Genomic DNA, 23,207 nt, shown 5'->3' on the forward strand with positions numbered 1-23,207 from the left:
TGTTTACCAAAAAAATTAATGACAATTTGAGTGATGGGCTCAAATTTACTGGAATCCATTGCTGTTTACAGGATTTACTCAGTCACTTTTTAAGTAAACAACAATGGGTTGAAGTACACCGCTAAACACATCTGAGTAAATATTGTCATCCATGATTGTCATAATATGCTGTAACCAGTAACTGTATGTCTGTACCACAACCAACCATACATTGCCCATACACTACAACCATGATGCTGAGGATTATAACCACTAGATGGTAGAAAAGGGCAATTCCATGGTAATGGATTACACTGAGACTCCTATTTTTCACTTTAAAATGTTTGCTAAACAAAAAACATTGATTTCAAAGTTTAACAAACCGCACAACTCTATGCACTGATTACTTAACATTTTACAAAAACACATTTACTGAAAGAACTGTGCAGATGCAATGTTTAGTAACAGAATTATAGTAGAATCTACCCTTTTTTTTATCCGACCAAGTTTTCCAAAAACGTAAATATCTGCTCCGAAATAAGATGCAAAGATGTCAGAAAGAATGGGGTGTCAGCTATGACATGACACATTGAGTTTGAAAAAATCTATTTTGGTTATTAAACTACAGTAGGTGAAGTGGATTTACATCCGGTAACGGAATTACTGTAACGGAATTAAATAAGGATGTAACATTCGCCATTATGCATCGGTCCCTGATTGTAATGTTTAAGATACACGTGCATCGGTCTGCGGACCCCAAACAGATCCAAATGTAGCATGCGTTGGTCAAATGATACAAATCGACGGTTCATATTACTTTCTTTCTACCTTCCGAAAATACCTAATATTTTGTGACAACTGATGCGTCCTCTTCTTCAGTGTCGAACTGCAAGTGTTGACCGCCATTGATCCCCAAGCAATATCAATAGCCTGGTCAAATGTGCTCTGTGGCCAGCTTCGTGCGCTGACCAACGTGAGGTAGGTGGCCTGTTCCTGATCTTGCACATCTGCGCAGCACCTTCAGCATTCAAATGGTAAAATGGCTTGCGTGATATTGGCTTGTCACGGTGTGCGCTACTGGTGGAGAAGTCAGGTGCAGGAGAGCAGAGTTGTGAACAGGCGCACACTTTATTAGGGCAGAGGCAAATAAAACAGACAGACAGACGACACTGCGTCAAAATCTCCAGCCAAATGTTAAAATGCTCTGCGCGAAACAGTCACAGAAATTGAGCAAATGTTGTACAATAAACATCCCTCGTGAAAAGTCACGGAATAACGGGGAAAAACCCAGCCTGGCTCGTACACACGAACATGTAACAAAAACAATTTCACACAAAGACATGGAATGGAACAGAGGAATAAATACACGCAGTGTGATTATGGAATGAAAACCAGGTGTGCAGGGAACAAGACAAAACAATTAGAACAATGGAAAAATGGAGTGGCGATGGCAAGAAAGCCGGTGACGTCGACAGCCGAACGCCGCCCGAACAAGGAGAGGAGCCGACTTCGGCGGAAGTCGTGACAGGGCTTTATTAGTGGAGTGACAACCTATGTCATTTGCTAGTTTTTTTTTAAATCTATGGGCTGTTGAAAATTGTGTTTTACCGGAGTAAAAGTAAGCTACCAGAGACAAGTCATATCTGGCTATACCTAACACTTCGATAACACCGACAACGTCATTGCGCGAAATAGTACGCAGCATCATCTGGATATTATTTTTATTTAACCTTTACTTAACTAGGCAAGTCATTATTATTTACAATGAGGCCTACCCCCTGCCAGATGTGATATAGTCTCGATCCGAACCTGGGACTGTAGTGACGCCTCTTAGACCAGTGCGCCACTCAGGAACTTTTGTATGCAGCAAAAGTTCAACATTCACCTTCTGCTACCATTTCTGTCAAGCCGTCTACGCATACAGTTTGACACATAAGTTTGATATATCCAACGTAAGCACCACACCGAACGCACTGCAACTGCCTTTGCAACGCAATGCTGCAAGGCAAACGTACAATTTTCCCAGCGTCGTCTGGGTTATCGGAGGGTTTGGCCGTGGTGCTTTACAAGTAGGTCGTCATTGTAAATAAGACATTTGTTCTTAACTGACTTGCCTAGTAAAGTAAAGGTTAAACAAAAAAATACCTGGTGAACAGGCCTTACAATAGACTATTTTGATTGTTCAGGTTCACCATCAGCAATAGTTTTGGTAGTTTTGCTCTACACAATCAGTGCATTTTTAGATATTGCCCCTCTAATTTGTTAGTGGTAGTAGGATGGTCGATGCCTAGCCTACTTTATGGCTCAGCTCAGGTGCCTACATAGTGCAGACACCATAAACATTCATAATTTACACAAACTCAAGTCTGCTCAGACAGACCCAGCTCAGAGGCCCAGCTCACGAGCTCCATCAGAACCAGATTTGAATGTATATAGACAGGAAAATGTGTGTTTATGCAACAAATGTTAGTGCATTAAATCATATCACATCGAACCAAATCGCGTCGATTCATTCTCTACTCAAACCGAATCGCACCGAATCGTTTCAAACTAAAAGGTATGGTTCCTGTACTGTATCTAGATACATAGGCTCTGATACGTATCGAATCGTATTTTAAAGGGAATGATGCACATCCCTATTTAAATAATGGGTTCCTGATCTGTATATACAGAAATGCATAATTATCGATATGAATATCATTGTCTTCATGGTGATATATCCTGAATAGGTACACCAGTGGCAATTTTAGCATGTAAATCTTGGTGGGGCAAACCACCCAAAATTTTGGAATGCATGCCAGCAAAGCCACAACACAACACTAAACAAAACATTAATTGCACTATAACGGTGACAAACGGTGTCCACAAACTGTTAGGACCTACATAAAGCTGTCTAAACAGCAGAGCTTTCTTTTCAGGCACCATGGAGTGAATCCTTACCACTGCTACACCTGGCTATCAGTAGAGCCTAGCCTGGCAGCGAAACAGTTCATTTAGCCTCATTTACTGCCTTTAAAAAAAAACATAGCTGATATGGCTGCCTTGCTTAAACAAATGTGGTTTCTGCTGACAATTGAGATGTACAAACTATGGCATAAGGGAACGATTAGCGGATAAGAGGCAATCCGTAATTTCGATTAAGATATTAAGGAGAGAGCTAAGACGGACGTAGTCAATATAACTATTTATTCAGCACTTTTGAAATGTACAGCGACAGAATTCAGAACATGGGCTGTTCTTACAGTATTCTCCCTGTACACCAAGTCAGAACCGTTAGATAAATAAAGGGGGCATATAAGCAGACAATGAAAGGTCTTACAATATTCGATGATGACATTTCTCTAAAACAGGCTATAGGCTAGATGTGCACCACCAAGTCAGAACAGTAGGCTAAGTTATGAGGGGGAAAGGGACCAAATTATTAGGGTGAGGCACATGGGCTACTAACAGCTTACTACACTACTTTTCTGGCCCATGGTGTTGCGTGTGAATGTTATCCTTTTAATCTTGGAAAAGAGACCCTTAAACCCAGACTTGGACCACACACCCTCTCCACCGAATAGCAGGGGAAGCAAAATAGTGATTGCTTTGCAAAACTTGCAGTTAGCCACGGATTCCTTCCAAACCACTCATTGCTGAATTTGCGATTTCCAACTTGTGTAATGTTTATGGCCGATGAGCGCCGATACGTTTTATCTATAATATATTTTCATATGACAAGGATTGAAAAGGATTTGCCAGTAGATTGACGACATGATTAATGATGACTGCTTGTCTAGCTTGCTAGCTAAGATTTTGAATGTATGATGTTGACATGATCAGTCCAATCAAAGCTACAGTAGATATAAAGTGAGTTGGCGTCATTTTATCTGTGGTCTTCTTGGATGGGCACTTCTAATGTAAATCTATGGCAGCACTCAAGGGGGCTTGTACTTTCTAGCTCTCCTTGTAGATTTTGTGGTGACATAGGGTCCCCATGAGTGACAGAACAGGGTGCCCTTGAGTGACAGAGCATATTATTCTAGTGAGCTCCGCCTCCAAAAAAGATCACATTTGGTTGGTCCGGACCAGACCAGACCAAATCTGAACCAATCATAGACATCTATGTTTCACGAGTTTGGACAGCACAGTAGAGTACAGTATATACAGTGCATTCTGAAAGTATTCAGACCCCTTGACTTTTTACACATTTTGTAAAATTGATGAAATTGTTAATTAAAGCAAAAACAGGTTTTTTGAAATTTCTGCAAATTTATCAAAAATAAAAACTGAAATATGACATTTACATAAGTATTCAGACCCTTTACTCAGTACTTTGTTGAAGCACCTTTGGCAGCGATTACAGCCTTGAATATTCTTGGGTAAGACGCTACAAGCTTGGCACACCTGTATTTGGGGAGTTTCTCCAATTCTTCTCTGCAGATCCTCTCAAGCTCTTTCGGGTTGGATGGGGAGCATTGCTGCACAGCTATTTTCAGGTCTCTCCAGAGATGCTCGATCGGGTTCAAGTTCGGGCTCTGGCTGGGCCACTCAAGGACTTTCAGAGACTAGTCCCGAAGCCACTCCTGCGTTGTCTTGGCTGTGTGCTTAGGGTTGTTGTCCTGTTGGAAGGTAAACCTTCACCCCAGTCTGAGGTCCTGAGCGCTCTGGAGCAGGTTTTCATCAAGGATCTCTCTGTACTTTTCTCCGTTCATCTTTGCCTCGATCCTGACTAGTCTCCCAGTCCCTGCCACTGAAAAACATCCCCACTGCATGATGCTGCCACCACCATGCTTCACCGTAGGGATGGTGTTGGCCAGGTGATGAGCGGTGCTTGGTTTCCTCCAGACATGATGCTTGGCATTCAGGCCAAAGAGTAACATATTGGTTTCATCAGATCAGAGAATCTTGTTTCTCATGGTCTGAGAGTCCTTTGGGTGCCTTTTGGTTCAGATTTTGTCCAGCAAGGGCAGACTGACCAAATTTGAACTACTTTTCAACGTTTTTGTAAGTCTAGTGTCAGTCGGTGCTCAGTGTGTGAGGATGCTCGTTACAGTAAATAGAAAATAGAGTAGGTGGTAGGTGTCATGGTAAGTGTCAGTTAGAGCCGGGAAAGGTGACATTAACTGAAGAGCGAGAGCGGCAGAGAGAGGGAGCGTGAGAGCGAGCGGTTTGACCACCAGACGACAGAAAGAGAAAGAAAACGATTATAAGCAGAACACAAACATATACCAGTGGAAGGGAGGACAGTAGCTGGTGACCCAACTGGTTTGTGACTTCTATGATTTATCATTGTTGCCAATTCAATTTGGTAACAGAATTGAGTTTTAACCACTTAATAATTCCTAAACAGACTTGATATCAGTAAAAACGCTAACTAATTGGTAGGTCTACCTTTACTTGATACTTCTGTGAACTTTCATAATCCTCCCTCCATGAACAAGAGAAATTACTGAATATTTTAAAGATATGTGGGTTTTTGGTAATGGAATTACAAGGCAAAAGGAAATGTTTCTTAAACTTACAGAATGCAAATAATTTCTCCAAAACAAAGTATGTGTTGATATTAGTTGGCAGGGGGCTTCACTTCAACATTATTGTGTTTTGATGTATTTCTAATACTTTTTAATACTTTTTCTGGTAGATGTGTCTAAGACCCCTTTTCCATCTGTTTGACCTGAAATCAAAGTCTTTGCTTATTCCTAATTTTTAGGATGGAAAATGGTTGAAAATATTACAGTATGCCTTAATAAAAAAAAAATATATAGACTCTTAGCCTTCATGTGACACACAATTTGACATGCTCCTATGAACTTCACGTTGGTGGTCATGTGTCCTTTTACATGGAAATGCCCCATAGTTACACTGTACATTTAATCAAGATCAAAGACAAGTCCTGGTTATTCACCCATTTGGCAACACTATTTTAATAGTACCGCTGTAGATGTAACAAACTGTCCATTAACGTCCAGTAATACAATATGTCAACTGCCTATCCTTTGACATCAGACTAATACGTTTCAAGTACTTGAATAGCCTACATCTGTTAATATTTGACTGACTAACCTTGTCTAATAGATGCTTTCATTTTACAAGTCAACTGAAATGCATGTTTGAGAGTTAGTTTGTTGTGCATCATTTGCTGTACAAAATGCTATATATTCTCTTGTGCTTGATTTGTTACACTGTACAATAACATTTAAAATGACTTTTAAATCTAATAGTGTACGTTTCAAATGTACCACTTCATTTTGATAGCCCATCTGTAGATGCTCTACAGACTGTCAGTAACATTTCAACTATCTACTAACCCTAGCTCTAACCTTAACCCTTATCCTAACCCTAAACTTAACCCTAACCTTAACCTTAACCCCTACCCTAACACTTATTCTAAACCTAACCCTAACTGTAACCTTAGCAAGCAGTTGCTTATCAACAGTTTGTTGATAGTATGGTCTTCTGTATGGCATTTACAGATGGAAAATCTGGACTATCCAAATCGTTTCTTGTCCACTCATGTTCCACAAAAGTTTATGATTATGTAATATTTCCTGTATACAATATTAAGATAATATGAACAAGATAACAGTAATGTCGTCCCCCACAAATTATGCAGCCCCCCGCTCCTGCCTTGGGCCAATCAGCGTAATTTTGTAAATACTGGATTTCAATGACAAGACGCATCATTCACCCAAGTGTCGTCTAAATCATCCCAGTGCTATCTGAGATATCGCATGTGACTAACGTATGAATGAATAAGAACGAACAGAGACAGATCCAGAGTCCCTTCACCAATTTCATTGTGGGGGACAAGTGTCAGGTATACGTACCTTGGCACATGACAAATATATGCTAGATTTGAGTGATACTCACTGTGCTGTAGAGAAACCATGTTAGAAGAATATGACCGTGTGGATGCATTTCTAACTCTTTTCCACTAGATGGCGGAGTGGTACTATTTGTCAAATTTGCTGGCTCTTAGGCTGGATTGATCCTGACTAGCTTGTCTCAGATGCATACAGCCATATGGTACAAATTATACTTTATATGTATCAGCTTAAAAATCTATTGATTTCATAGTTTTGACCAGTGTTTGGCAGTCAATACTGGCCCTTGAAAGGTTAAACTATGTCTAGTACACCTCCAGCCTCAGCCATGGAGAATCACTGTCACATTTCACCAGACAGTACCAGACCAGGTCTGTACCAACACCAACCCACTTTCACCACACTTTGTGAACTCCGATCTGGCAACAACAAGACATTTTAGTAAACACTTGAATGTCAGTTGGCTGAGAGGTAACATTTCTGTCTGACTGACTGAGTGAGAGAAGTTAATGAAGAAGTGAAGTGTAATGATGACAGTGGATGAGATTGTGATATGTCTGTCTGTCTAGCTGGTGTGGCTGTCTAAAGGCCAAATTTGGAGTTCAATAGAAGCTTCTGGTCTGGTGCCTTGTTATGAAACAATCTGGCAGATACAGGAGAGACGAAGAGAGGGAGAGACAGACAGAAAGAGTGAGAGAAACTGAGACAGAGCGAGAGAGTAGTCCCACAGGTTTTGCCACAAATCTGTCTGGCTAGTTCAAAATGTTCCCTCAGAGGAATGCCACTGGCCCATCTCTGCTGTTCCCTTCCCTTGCAGTGAGGAGAGAAAGAGTGAACATGCATGGCTTGTCTCTTTCTTTCCCAACACTCCTCACTAAGTGGCAGTAAATAGGTTACAGGAACTTGTCCCTATCAAATGATCCCTGTTTATCCATTTGGTAATGGAATGACATGGTAATGACCTAATTATAAATCTGGGGGAGAAATACTGTATATTCTTATTAATTTATGTTCTCCTGGAAATGTGAACTCCGTCATTATCCCAATGTTAAACTATTTAAGAAAGGGACTTTATAGCCATGTGTGTGTTTCACACTGTCACATAAGCAGTCCTGTGACCTCCATAGCCACTATTATTGCTAGTCTCCAAACCATCCCACTAACCCCTAACCTCACAGGCCATAAGATTAGGGCCCTTTCAGTGTGGCCACCCCTCCCCCGATGTACAACAATGGACCAGTGTAGGCCCAGCCCAGAGTAGATCTCACACACAGATAGTAGCGACAGCCTGGGCCTCATATACTACCTGTCTAAACACTGCCTTTGTCATCACTACTATAGCACTACAGACTACACTAGCAGAAAAATGCTACAGGTTGCATGCATTTCAGTTGATAATATGTTTTGTAAAATGCACAGATTGGCTGTTTATGTCCTAGCTATTGGCTATTTTAGGCTAGTTCCTTGATTTTCAGTTACTGTTTGTTGATGTTATATAGCATACAGTGCCTTGGAAAAGTATTCACCCCCTTGGCATTTTTCCTATTTTGTTGCATTACAACCTGTAATTTAAATAGATTTTTATTTGGATTTCATGTAATGGACATACACAAAATAGTCCAAATTGGTGAAATGAAAAAAAAAATCTAAAATTTCTAAAAAAATAAATAAAATGAAAAGTGGTGCATGCATATGTATTCACCCCCTTTGCTATGAAGCCCCTAAATAACATCTGGTGCAACCAATTACCTTCAGAAGTCACATAATTAGTTAAATAAAGTCCACCTGTGTGAAATCTAAGTGTTACATGATCTGTCACATGATCTCAGTAGATATACACCTGTTCTGAATGGCCCCAGAGTCTGCAACACCACTAAGCAAGGGGCACCACCAAGCAAGCGGTACCTTGAAGACCAAGGAGCTCTTCAAACAGGTCAGGGACAAAGTTGTGGAGAAGTACAGATCAGGGTTGGGTTATAAAAAAATATCAGAAACTTTGAACATCCCACGGAGCAACATTAAATCCATTATTTTTTTAAATGGAAAGGATATGGCACCATAACAAACCTGCCAAAAGAGGGCCACCCACCAGAACTCACAGACCAGGCAAGGAGGGCATTAATCAGAGAGGCAACAAAGAGACCAAAGACAACCCTGAAGGAGCTGCAAAACTTCACAGTGGAGGTTGGAGTATCTGTCCATAGGACCACTTTAAGCCGTATACTCCCAGAGTTGGGCTTTACAGAAGAGTGGCCAGAAAAAAGCCATTGCTTAAAGAAAAAAATAAGCAAACATGTTTGGTGTTTGCCAAAGGCATGTGGGAGACTCCCCAAACATAAAGGAAGAAGGTACTCTGGTTAGATGAGACTAAACTTGAGCTTTTTGGCCATCAAGGAAAATGTCTGGCGCAAACCCAACACCTCTCATCACCCCGAGAACACCATCCTCACAGTGAAGCATGGTGGTGGCAGCATCATGCTGTGGAGATGTTTTTCATTGGCAGGGACTGGGAAACTGGGAAACTGGTCAGAATTGAAGGAATGATGGATGGCGCTAAATACAGGGAAATTCTTGAGGGAAACCCGTTTCAGTCTTCAAGAGATTTGAGACTGGGACGGAGGTTCACCTTCCAGCAGGACAATGACCCTAAGCATACTGCTAAAGCAACACTCGAATGGTTTAAGGGGAAACATTTAAATGTCTTGGAATGGCCTAGTCAAAGCCCAGACCTCAATCCAATTGAGAATCTGTGGTATGACTTAAAGATTGCTGTACACCAGCGGAACCCATTCAACTTGAAGGAGCTGGAGCAGTTTTGCCTTGAAGAATGGGCACAAATCCCAGTGGCTAGATGTGCCAAGCTTATAGAGACCCCAAGAGACTTGCAGCTGTAATTGCTGCAAAAGGTGGCTCTACAAAGTATTGACTTTGAGGGGGTGAATAGTTATGCACGCTCAAGTTTTATATTTTTTCGTCTTATTTCTAGTTTGTTTCACCCCAAAAAATATTTAGCATCTTCAAAGTGGTAGGCATGTTGTGGAAATCAAATGATACAAACCCCCCAAATGTTTAACTTCAAGGTTGTCAAGCAACAAAATAGGAAAAATGCCAAAGGGGGTGAATAATTTTGCAAGCCACTGTATGTCTGATCGTTATTGTATGTCTGATTACTGATACTGACACCTATCTTTTGAAGTTATTTTGTATTTAGTCTGTTTGTTTTTTGTCCTTTTTGTAATTTGCAGTGGTTGGTTTTGGTAGCACTATAAAGTATCCACTACTACCACCCCACCCCATTCCGATCTGTTCCTAAGAGCCCAGGCAGCATTCCCATCAAGAACACTTTGCCTCATCTCTGGTTCCCAGCCTTTAATCACGTAAGAGTTACATAACAACACATTCAGTGATATTCTCTTCTAGGCTGCCATGCCAAAATATCCAATTCCAGTATCCCCTCGCTCATGTGTTTTTGTTGTTGTTGTGTTAGTGGTAGAGGAACTGAGAGGACCGTTGGCCTTTGACCTGCAGGATGTGCATCCTCCTGCAGATGCCTCACAAGTCCTCAACTGGCAGCTTCATTAAATAGTACCCGCAAAACACCAGTCTCAATGTCAACAGTGAAGAGGCGACTCCGGGATGCTGGCCTTCTTCTTTGTTTCTGGCCATGTTGAGCCTGTAATCGAACCCACAAATGCTGATGCTCCAGATACTCAACTAGTCTAAAGAATGCCAATTTTATTGCTTCTTTAATCAGACCAACAGTTTTCAGCTGTGCTAACATAATTTCAAAAGGGTCTTCTAATGTTCAATTAGCCTTTTAAAATGATAAACTTGGATTAGCTAACACAACGTGCCATTGGAACACAGGAATGATGGTTGCTGATAATGGGCCTCTGTGTGCCTATGTAGATATTTAATTTAAGAAATCTGTTGTTTTCAGCTACAATAGTCAAGTACAACATAAACAATGTCTACACTTTATTTCTGATTCATTTGATGTTATTTTAATTGACAATTTTTTTTGTTGCTTTTCCTTCAAAAACAAGGACATTTCTAAGTGACCCCAAACTTTTGAATGTTAGTGTACATGTGCCCAGGGAGACAGCAATCTTACTTTGGTCCCGGACCAGCTCTGTCTCTCTTGACCTCTTGGTCGGTCAATACAAGCGGATTATTATTTGTTGTGTTGTCTATGTCGTAACAAAGGAAAAAATCTCAGTCACCAATATCTATTTTATACTTTTTTTCTCTTTATTTTCCATAAAACGTCCTTAAAACCCAATGATTCCCACCGTAACGCACGTTTTGGACATTTTACACATTGTGTGTTTGAACTGCAGACTTCTTGGTTGCACAATTGGATTTGTTCATTTCTTCTGCATCCGTAGATACCAACCATTTATTTGTGATTAACGGGGGCTGAGCTAGAGCAGTGTTTGTGAGACAAGGGTGGATCCCGAAGGGGCCCGGGGGGCGGGTATTTGTACAAACAAATTCTTTAGAGTACAAATAGTTTGAGCAACAAACTATTAAAAGCTGAGACTCCCACGGACACGCACATATAACATGTTTTGCGCTATGCCACTCACAAGCTACACAAGAGTCGTTAAAAGGTAAGGGGTTCTTCTACATAGAAGATCATAGGAAGTCCCAGGATATAGTGTCTATAATAGTGTAATAAGATCACATATTTGCAGTCACAAACGCAACACCGTTGTCACTGACTAGTTGGATATTCATTTACCAGTGATCAAACAATTTCTGTACTCACAGCATTTATAAAAATTCATTTTTATCAGGTTTTTGCTTTGGCGGACCTTAATTTTTTTATTGACATTTGTGAATGCAACTGTTTATGTCAAATTGTTTTGTGTTCTACTTGTAGCCCAGGTTGTCCTGAAAATAAAATGGTAAAACACTTAATTGTGAGGCTAAATAGTAAGGGCTGGACATGCATATAAATGAAAGTCAGATAGATGAAAACGCTGATTTTTGCAGGGGCCTTCAGGATAGGGCTTAAGAGACCAATATGTACACTATAAATATTAGAGCTTTAGTTACACAACCTGACTACAGAAACCCTTAACTCTGAGATAAAGCCATTCTCAAAACCAGAAACCAGTCTTAAACCAAAACCATCAAATTCACTGCTCTACTCTAAGGTCATTTCTTCCTGCCAAAAGTCTCTGACTTGACCAAACCAAGGGACAACCTGTAACCCCTTTGTTCAGCGGTAAGAGACTTGGAGCAACCACCACCAGGGACAAGTAAACGTCAGCCACAAACTTTCTCCCCTATATGCAGCCCTTCACTCATCTGCTGTTTCAAAAGTGATATTTCCTGTTCTAGCCTTGCTATTTCCTACAAGTATTCCTCCTATTGACTGCTAAGCTCCACCCTGTCACATCGGGCCCCTTCCAGAGTGGACAGGACTCCCCCAGAGAAGAAAACCCCAATCTGAAGAGACCAATGTGGTTGATGAAGTGTGTGGAGGCCCAAGTCTGGTTGTGTTTCTACATCGTCATCAGAGTGCTCAGCTGAACACTGTATACTGGAAACACTCAAACGTTTTAACTAAAACATAACCAATATTTTGTTAAACATAAATAACAAACTTGTTTTTACATGGATTATGTGACGCGGTTGGCTTTTAACAGCTATGACCGCTATTTCTTGTCCCGGAATCCTGCTTAACTGTTAGGTTAAAGTCTGCTTGAAAGAGCTGCTAACCTAGCTAAGCTGCTAACGTTAGCCATCAAGCTAACAAAGTTAGTCCCAGATTAGTTTTCCAATGGAGCCCTCTTTGTCTGGAGAAGTAAATGTATGGTTCCAGTGCTGTAGAAGCTGTATCAATTACGCTTTGTTTCGGGACAAAATGGGGGTTGGGGGTACCTGTGTCTGCGACTGCTGTGTTTACTCCTTCCCCTGTGATTTATAAGTTGATGTCGGCAACTTTTGTCCCTACTTTGGATCGAGAGGGACTTCTGCATCTGTCGGAGGCCTGCACCATCCTGTGAAGCATGGGAGTGGGCGGATTTCTTTGTCCTTCTTGCCAGCGGTGATTTTGGGCAGCTCCATGGTAAGAAATGTGACTGTTCATGGTGCAAAAACAGAGCCCAGAGCTCGGGTAAATGACACTACTATGCTGCTCCCGAATGTACCACGCCAGGACATCAATTCTACCGTAGTTCATCTGGGTTTTAATGACATTATGAAGGGCTAGCAAGTTATTCATTTCATGAACCTTGTTTCTTAAACTACATATGTTAACGTGGGCTATTTTGAGCACTTTTCTGGGATGCTTGCTTGTTTTCATTGTTTTACTGGGAAGCTTAGCAGGAGTAGATATTCTCATGTTATTTATGTTAGTGCAGGGTGAACTGCACACAGTGGACTTCCTACTAGAGCACACCGCCTCAGTGCTAACAGCATACATCTGGTTCATAGGCACATGATTGCTGCATACAATAGCTGTAGGATCAGCAGAGGCATTCAGGGCAGTTAGAGGGACATAAATTAGGTTACTTACATTGTGTCTACAAATGCCCCTGGTATAATATACATTTGCTAAAGCATTATGATGACCCTGAGCTGGGCTGTGCTTGGGTCATTGATAAGTCATTGTCTCAATGTAGCCTTATAATGCTGTGAAAGAATCCAGGAACCCAAATTATTTGGGTGGATCCCATCCTCCTAATAAAATGTGTTTTGTTTCCAAAAGGTATCAAAATTGTCAACAAAAGCTGCAATAATCACGTAGACAGTTGTGAAGAGAAAGAATCCTGCTAAAGCGTTCAATGCCACGATTCAAAGAGGACACAGGGCCAGATATGATGGGTCTTTTAATAGTGTCTAGCAGAGAGTCAATCAGCTCTTTGAAATCCAGTTTTAACTGTTCAGAGCTAACCATAACAGATGGCATTCATATTCTGACTATCTCTGAAACTCACATAGACAATACCTTTAATGATACAATGGTAGAAATACAATGTTATAACATTTACAGAAAATACAAAAATGCCATTGGTAGAGGTGTTGCTGTTTATATTCAGAACCACATTCCTGTAAAGATTAGAGAGGATTTCAAATACTATTGAAGTAATAACGGCTACAGGTTCATCTGCCTCACCTGAAGCCCATTCTTGTGGGAAGCTTCCATAGACCACCAAGTGCTAACAGTCAGTATCTGGATAACATGTGTGAAATGCTTGATAATGTATGTGATATCAACAGAGAGGTATATTTTCTGGTTGATTTAATTTGGGCTAGGTGTCCCGTGGGACAACTTCCGGTGAAACTGGAGGGCGCACACTTCAAATAAATAATCATAAATATTATGGATTTTAAACATTTATGTACATATAAGTGTCTTATATCAGCTGAAAGCTTAAATTCTTGTTAATCTAACTGCACTGTCCGATTTATAGTACCTATTACAGCGAAAACATGCCATGCAATTGTTTTAGGATGGCGCCTAGTTTTGGAAAACTTTCTGTTTGTGACAACAGACTTCAGCACGCTTATAGGGAAGGACATTCAACAAGCACATCACTTACACAAATGACTGATGATTGGCTGAGAGAAATTGATGATAAAACGATTGTGGGGGCTGTTTTGTTAGAATTCAGTGTGGCTTTTGACATTATTGATCATAGTCTGCTGCTGGAAAAATGTATGTGTTATGGCTTGACACTCCCTGCTATGATAATGTTATTGTGGATAAAGAGTTACCTGTCTAACAGAACACAGAGGGTGTTCTTTAATGGAAGCCTCTCAAACATAATCCAGGTAGAATCAGGAATTCCCCAGGGCAGCTGTGTAGACCCCTTACTTTTTTCAATCTTTACTAATGACATGAAGCTGGCTTTGAGTAAAGCCAGTGTGTCTATGTATGCAGATGACTCAACACAGTACACGTCAGCTACTACAGCGACTGAAATGACTGCAACACTTAACAAAGAGCTGCAGTTAGTTTCAGAATGGGTGGCAAGGAATAAGTTAGTCCTAAATATAAAAAAAAAACTAAAAGCATTGAAGCAGTGAAGCAACACAAACATAGGCGCAGACACATGCATACACACATGATTACATACGCACTATACACACAAGTACACATGGATTTTGTGTTGTAGATATGTGGTAGTGTAGTAGGGGCCTGACGGCACACACTTAGTGTGTTGTGAAATCTGGTATGAATGTATTGTAATGTTTTTTAAATTGTATAACTGCCTTCATTTTGCCAGACCCAGGAAGAGTAGCTGCTGCCTTGGTGACCTGAACATTGACTGGTTATCATCTACAGTTGAAGTCGGAAGTTTACATACGCTTAGGTTGGAGTCATTAAAACTTGTTTTTCAACCAATCCACAAATGTCTTTTTAACAAACTATAGTTTTGGCAAGTCGGTTAGGACATCTACTTTGTGCATGACACAAGTCACTTTTTCAACAATTGTTTACAGACAGATTATTTCACTTATAACTCACTGTATCACAATTCCACTGGGTCAGAAGTTTACATACACTAAGTTGACTGGGCCTTTAAACAGCTTGGAAAATTCCAGAAAATTATGTCATGGCTCCAGTATTTATGCCACAGTAGTTTATGTGTTGGGGGGCTAGGGTCAGTCTGTTATATCTGGAGTATTTATCCTGTCTTATCCAGTGTCCTGTGTGAATTTAAGTATGCTCTCTCTAATTCTCTCTTTCTCTCTTTCTTTCTCTCTCTCGGAGGAACTGAGCCCTAGGACCATGCCTCAGGACTACCTGGCATGATGACTCCTTGTTGTCCCCAGTCCACCTGGCCGTGCTGCTGCTCCAGTTTCAACTGTTCTGCCTGCGGCTATGGAACCCTGACCTGTTCACTGGGATTACTATTATTTGACCATGCTGGTCATTTATGAACATTTGAACATCTTGGCCATGTTCTGTTATAGTCTCCACCCGGCACAGCCAGAAGAAGACTGGCCACCCCTTATAGCCTGGTTCCTCTCTAGGTTTCTTCCTAGGTTTTGGCCTTTCTAGGGAGTTTTTCCTAGCCACCGTGCTTCTGCACCTGCATTGCTTGCTGTTTGGGGTTTTAGGCTGGGTTTCTGTACAGCACTTTGATATACCAGCTGATGTATGAAGGGCTATATAAAGACATTTGATTTGATTTGATGGCTTTAGAAGCTTCTGATAGGCTAATTGACATCATTTGAATCAATTGGAGGTGTATCTGTGGATGTATTTCAAGGCCTGCCTTCAAACTCAGTGCCTCTTTCCTTGACATCATGGGAAAATGAAAAGAAATCAGCCAAGAAATTGTAGACATCCACAAGTCTGGTTCATCCTTGGGAGCAATTTCCAAAAGGTGCAAATCAATCCCAGAACAACAGCAAAGGACCTTGTGAAGATGCTGGAGGAAACAGGTACTAAAGTATCTATATCTACAGTAAAACGAGTCCTATATCGACATAACCTGAAAGGCTGCTCAGCAAGGGAGAAGCCACTGCTCCAAAACCGCCAGAAAAAAGCCAGACTACGGTTTACAGATGCACATGGGGACAAAGATCATACTTTTTGGAGAAATGTCCTCTGGTCTGATGAAACAAAAATATAACTGTTTGGCCATAATGACCATCGTTATGTTTGGAGGAAAAAGGTGGAGCCTTGCAAGCCGGAGAACACCATCCCAACCGTGAAGCACAGGGGTGGCAGCATCATGTTGTGGTGGAGCTTTTTTCCAGGAGGGACTGGTGCACTTCACAAAATAGATGGTATCATGAGGATGGAAAATTATGTGGATATATTGAAGCAACATCTCAAGACATCAGTCAGGAAGTTAAAGTTTGGTTGCAAATGGGTCTTCCAAATGGACAATGACCCCAACCATACTTCCAAAGTTGTGGCAAAATGGCTTAAGGACAACAAAGTCAATGTATTGGAGTGGCCATCACAAAGCCCTGACCTCAATCCCATAGAAAATTTGTTGGCAGAACTGAAAAAGCGTGTGGGAAGCTTGTGGAAGGCTACCCGAAATGTTTGACCCAAGTTAAACAATTTAAAAGGTTTAAAAGGCAATGCTCCAAATACTAATTGAGTGCATGTAAATTTCTGACCAACTGGGAATGTGATGAAAGAAATAAAAGCTGAAATAAATCATTCTCTCTACTATTATTCTGACATTTCACATTCTTAAAATAAAGTGGTGATCCTAATTTTTACTAGGATTAAATGTCAGGAATTGTGAATACTGAGTTTAAATGTATTCGGCTAAGGTGTATGTAAACTTCCGATTCAACTGTAGTTGTCCTCGCAAGAGGACGTTTCTTACTGTGACTAATGCCTGTAACATGACCCAGGTTATCACTCAAACAAGTAAATTAAATCAAATGTTATTGATCACATACACATATTTAGAAGAGTGTATACCAATAGTGTTGTATCTGTGAAATCCATTTGTATTGATCATAGCTTTGTTTCAAAGCAATATCAGTTCCCATTGGCTGTAGTGACCATAACAATGTGCCAATAACAAGGAAAGCCAAAGTACCAAAGGCAGGTCCTAAAGTTACACAACATGACTAAAAGTATGTGGACACCTGCTCGTCGAACATCTCATTCCAAAATCATGGGCATTAATATGGAGTTGGTCGCCCCTTTGCTGTTATGCAACCTTTATTTAACTAGGCAAGTCAGTTAAGAACAAATTCTTATTTACAATGGCGGCCTACCAGGGAACAGTGGGTTAACTGCCTTGTTCAGGGGCAGAACGACAGATTTTTACCTTGTCAGCTCAGGGATTCAATCCAGCAACCTTTCGGTTACTGGCCCAATGCTCTAACCACTAGGCTCTTCTGCTGCCCCAGCATCCACTCTTCTGGGAAGCCTTTTCACTAGATGTTGGAACATTGCTGCGGAGACTTGCTTCCATTCAGCCACAAGAGCATTAGTGAGGTCGGGCACTGACGTTGGTCCATTAGGTCCGACTCACAAGCGGCATTCCAATTTATCCCAAAAGTGTTTGATGGGGTTGAGGTTAGGGCTCTGTGCAGGCCAGTCAAGTTCTTCCACACCAATCTCGACAAACCATTTCTGGATGGACTGTGCTTTGTGCACGGGGCATTGTCATGCTGAAACAGGAGGGCCTTCCCCAAACTGTTGCTACAAAGTTGGAAGCACAGAATCGTCTAGCATGTAATTGTATGCTTTAGTGTTAAGATTTCTCTTCACTGGAACTAGGGCCTAGCCCGAATAATGAAAAACAGCCCCAGACCATTATTTCTCCTCAACCAAACTTTACAGTTTGCATTATGCATTGGGGCAGGTAGCATTCTCCTGGCATCCACCAAATCCAGATTCGTCCGTCGGACTGCCAGATGGTGAAGCGTGATTTATCGCTCCAGCGAACACGTTTCCACTGCTCCAGAGTTCAATAGCGGCGAGCTTTACACCACACCAGCCGACGCTTGGTATTGCGCATGGTGATCTTAGACTTGTGTGTGGCTGCTCGGCCATGGAAACCCATTTCATGAAGCTCCCGGCGGACAATTATTGTGCTGACGTTGCTTCCAGAGGCAGTTTGGAACTCTGTAGTGAGTGTTGCACTTCAGCACTCGGTGGTCTGAGCCATTGTTACTCCTAGACGTTTCCACTTCACAATAACAGCATTTACAGTTGACCGGGGCAGCTCTAGCAGGGCAGAAATTTGATGAACTGACTCGTTGGAAAGGTGGCATCCTATGACGGTGCAACGTTGACTGTCACTGAGCTCTTCAGTAAAGAAATTATACTGTAAATGTCTGTCTATGGTGATTGCGTGGCTGTGTGCTGAATGTTATACACCTGTCAACAACGGGTGTGGCTGAAATAGCCGAATCCACTAATTTAAAGCGTTGTCCACATACTTCTGTATATATAGTGTATTTATAAGAGATCATACAAAATCGTTTCTTAGAATTCTTTGGTTGAAGATGTAAAAAATTTATGTTGGTCTAATGTATATAAAGAGGAGGATCCAGATGCACCACTAAAACTATTCTTGACCATTGTTGACAGACATGCACCTGTTAAGAAACTAACCGTGCAAATTGTTAGAGCCCCCTGGATCGATGAGGAATTGAAGAATTGTCTGGTTTATAGAAATTATGCATAAAAGGTGGCAAGCAAGTCAGGCGGCTCAGCTAATTGGTTGACATAATGTCAATTGAGAAAAAAAATATGTTACCAAAACAAGATAAATTACATTAAAAAACTATGGGAAAATACTTTGGAGCAAAAACCCAATTCATCTCCATCGTTCATTGAAGTTGATCGATCATTTATAACAAAACATTTTGACATAGCCAATCATTTCAATGACTATTTCACCAGTAAAGTGGACAAACTGAGAAGTGAAATGACAACATTGAACAGTGAATCATCAACATTTGTGTATTGAAGATCTAATAATAAAAGAGAAGGTTTGTATTTGGTCAAGTTTGTGTGGAAGAGGTGGGCAAAGATTGTTATCCATCAATACTGATAAGCCACCCGGTATAGACATCCTAGATGGGAAACTATTGTGAATGGTAGCCTAAAGCCTAAGGGAGTGTGTGTCAACAGGCGTGGGAGAAAGTCATTCCATTACCTAAAAATAGTAAAGCATCGTTTGCCTGCTCAAACAGCCGCCCAATCAGTTTGCTGCCTGTTCTTTGTAAACTGATGGATAGAGTTGTGTTCGAACAAATACAAATCTATTTTTTACATAACAAGTTAACTACTGACTTTCAGTATGCATATTTATTATATATATATTTTACCTTTATTTAACTAGGCAAGTCAGTTAAGAACAAATTCTTATTTACAATGACGGCCCACACCGGCCAAACCCTAACTCTGACGTCGCTGGGCCAATTGTGCACCGCCCTATGGGACTCCCAATCACGGCCGGTTGTGATACACCCCAGGATCAAACCATGGTCTGTAGTGACACCTCTAGCACTGAGAAGCAATGCCTTAGACTGCTGCGCCACTCGGGAGCCCTTCTCCAGAAGTTGACGTCGGTAGAAACTGAATGAGACTTGGAAAAAACATAAATCTGTTTTAAGCTGTTTGGCAAATAAAAATAAGGCTTTGCGCTTTTACATTATTTCTTAACCTCCTAGCATTGAGTGAAACTATAGACAATGATAAAGTGGAATATAGAACAGAAAGTACTACAAGCTAAACAACAATCGCAACTCGAGTAAAAATGAAGGAAAAAAACTGCGCTGCACACCATAGAGATTTAAATGATTGAATGAGAATAGTTTAATTATAACAAAGGCAACTGCCAGACCAAGAAACAACAAAGAGCTTGCTCACTGCCTACATATACTGCAGCTAAAAATAGCATAAGTGATAGAAAAAATAAAAGAGTAAATATCCATTACTCCAGTAGTCGAAAAAGAGATCTGCTCAAATATAGGGAAGGGCACTGACTCAGATGACTGATGATTGGCTAAAATAAATGGATAATAAGATGGTAGTTGGAGCTACATTGTTAGATTTTAGCACAGCCTTTTATGTTATTGATAATTTGTTATTGAAAAAGCTCACTTATGACTTTACATTACCTGCCATCACGTGGTTGGAGAGTTACTTATCCAATAGAACTCAGAGTTTTCTTCAATGGAAGCTTCTCTAACATCAGATATGTACAGTGCAGTATCCCCCAGGGCAGTTGCCTTGGGCCGTTAGACTTCTCTTTTTACAAATGATTTTCCACTTGTCTTACAAGAAGCTAAAATGACTATGTTTGCACACTGTACACATCTGCACCTACAGCCAGTGAGCTCACAGACTCTTAGCAAGCAACGAGTTAGTGTCAGAATGTCTAATTAACAATAAACTGGTCTTAAATACTGTAAATCTAAAACCAAAATCATTGTATTTGGTTCGAAGCATTCTCTTAGACCTAAACCTTACTGGAGTTGTCCATAAAGGGTGTTACCATCGAAAAAGTTTAAGCTGAACTCCTATCAGTAACATTAGATTGTCAATATGACTTTACCATGATAACTGACCAAGTTGTTGTGAAGATGGGGAGAAGTATATCTGTTCTAAAAAGATGTTCTGCATTTATGTTCAGGTTTTGATCTTATCCCTTTTTGGGTACTGTCTGGTAATATGGTCAGGTAGAGCAAAGAAAGACTCAAAACAAAGGAAAGGAAAGGGGGATACATAGTCAGTTGTACAACTGAATGCATTCAACTGAAATGTGTCTTCCACATTTAACCTAATCCCTCTGAATCAGAGAGGTGCGGAGGGCTGCCTTAATCGAAATCCACTTCTTCAAAGCAGCACACCTTGTGCTTAACCTCACAAACAGAACTAACATCAACAACATGCATGATAGTCTTTCATGGTAAGGTTGAGGAAAAATTGACTATTTCTCCAAGTCTTTAAGAAATGTGTGTTGAAAACACCTAACCACTTGTATAATTTATTTGCATACACTTCAAACAGACATGTCACTTTGGGTTTCTTCATGGTACCCAAACCAAAAACAGTTTTAATGCGTCACTCAGTGTAACGACCGTCTGAAGAAGAAGGTGACCAAAACGCAGCGTGGGAAGTGTTCATGTTAAATGTAATAAATAAACTGAACAACGAGCATGAACGAAACAGTCCTGTAAGGTGCAGCAACACAAAACAGGAAACAACTACCCACAAAACCAACATGGAAAATGTCAACCTAAATAGGCTCCCCAATCAGAGACAACGAGAAACAGCTGTCTCTGATTGGGAACCAACTCAGGCCACCATTAACCTACAAACCCCTAGACAATCCAAAATCCCCATAGATAACAAAAACCCTAGACAAGACAAAAACCCCTAGACAATACAAAAACTAAACAAACCACCCCTTGTCACACCCTGACCTAACCAAAAAATAAAGAAAGCAAATATAACTAAAGTCAGGGCGTGACACTCAGTTATGTATAGAGCCATGTCATTGAGGAATGCGACCTGAGGTTATTCAAGCAAAAAGCAAGTTTAGCGTTAAAAAAAACATATAAAAAAACATATTTTATCATAGCGCTTCTCCTCTTTTTAAAGATACACTTTAACTGTACTGTATATATGAATATGAATATGAATATTGTGTAAATAGTATTATTGTTGTCTTTTATTCTGTCTTTCCTATATATAGTACAAGTCAAAAGTTTGGACACACCTACTCATTCAAGGGTTTTTCTTTATTTTTATTATTTTTACATTGTAGAATAATAGTTAAGACATCAAAACTATAAAATAACACATATGGAATCATGTAGTTAGCAAAAAAGTGTTAAACAAATCAAAATATATTTTATATTTGTGATTCTTCAAAGTAGCTACCCTTTGCCTTGATGACAGCTTTGCACACTCTTAGCATTCTCTCAACCAGCTTCATGAGGAATGCTTTTCCAATAGTTTTGAAGGAGTTCCCACATATGCTGAGCACTTGTTGGCTGCTTTTCCTTCACTCTGCAGTCCAACTCATCCCAAACCACCTCAATTGGGTCGGGTGATTGGGGAGGCCAGGTCATCTGATGCAGCACTCTAACCCTCTCCTTCGTCAAATAGCCCTTACACAGCCTGGAGTTGTGTTTTGGGTCATTGTCCTGTTGAAAAACAAATGATAGTCCCACTAAGTGCAAATCAAAAAATGTGGTAGCCATGCTGGTTAAGTGTGCCTTGAATTCTAAATAAATCACAGACAGTGTCACCAGCAAAGCACCATCACACCTCCTCCTCCATGCTTCACAGTGGGAACCACACATGCGCCTCACAAACCAGAAATCTCAAATTTGGACTCATCAGACCAAACGACAGATTCCCACCGGTCTAGTGTCAATTCCTCGTGTTTCTTGGCCCAAGCAAGTCTCTTCTTATTATTGGTGTCCTTTAGTAGTGGTTTCTTTGCAGCAATTCAACCATTCAACACCGGGGTGGCAGATAGCCTAGTGGTTAGGGCGTTGGGCCAGTAACTGAAAGGTTACTAGATCGAATCCACTGAGCTGACAAGGTAAAAATATGTCGTTCTGCCCCTGAACAAGGCAGTTAACCCACTGTTCCTAAGCCGCCATTGTAAATAAGAATTTGTTCTTAACTGACTTGCCAGGTTAAATAAAAATATATTTTTTAAATGAAGGCCTGATTCATGCAGTCTCCTCTGAACAGTTGATGTTGAGATGTGTCTGTTACTTGAACTCTGTGAAGCATTTATTCGGGCTGCAATCTGAGGTGCAGTTAACTCTGCAGCAGAGGCAACTCTGGGTCTTCCTTTCCTGTGGTGGTCCTCATGAGAGCCAGTCTCATCATAGCACTTGATGGTTTTTGCAACTTGAAGAAACTTTCGAAATTCTTGACATTTTCCGGACTGACTGACCTTCATGTCTTAAAGTAATGATAAAGTAATTTCTCTTTACTTATTT

The 23,207-nt window shown here is 40.6% G+C and overlaps 1 long non-coding RNA gene across 1 annotated transcript; it reads left to right on the plus strand.

The window, feature by feature from the left end:
• The first annotated feature begins 593 nt into the window (after positions 1–593).
• On the plus strand, positions 594–16,926 carry LOC139530804 (uncharacterized). Its single transcript, XR_011666124.1, has 2 exons — positions 594–957; positions 15,029–16,926. It is a non-coding gene; the product is annotated as an uncharacterized lncRNA (long non-coding RNA).
• Positions 16,927–23,207: the final 6,281 nt, after the last annotated feature.

Source organism: Salvelinus alpinus, chromosome 1, assembly GCF_045679555.1.
Source record: "Salvelinus alpinus chromosome 1, SLU_Salpinus.1, whole genome shotgun sequence".
NCBI classification, from domain to species: Eukaryota; Metazoa; Chordata; class Actinopteri; order Salmoniformes; family Salmonidae; genus Salvelinus; species Salvelinus alpinus.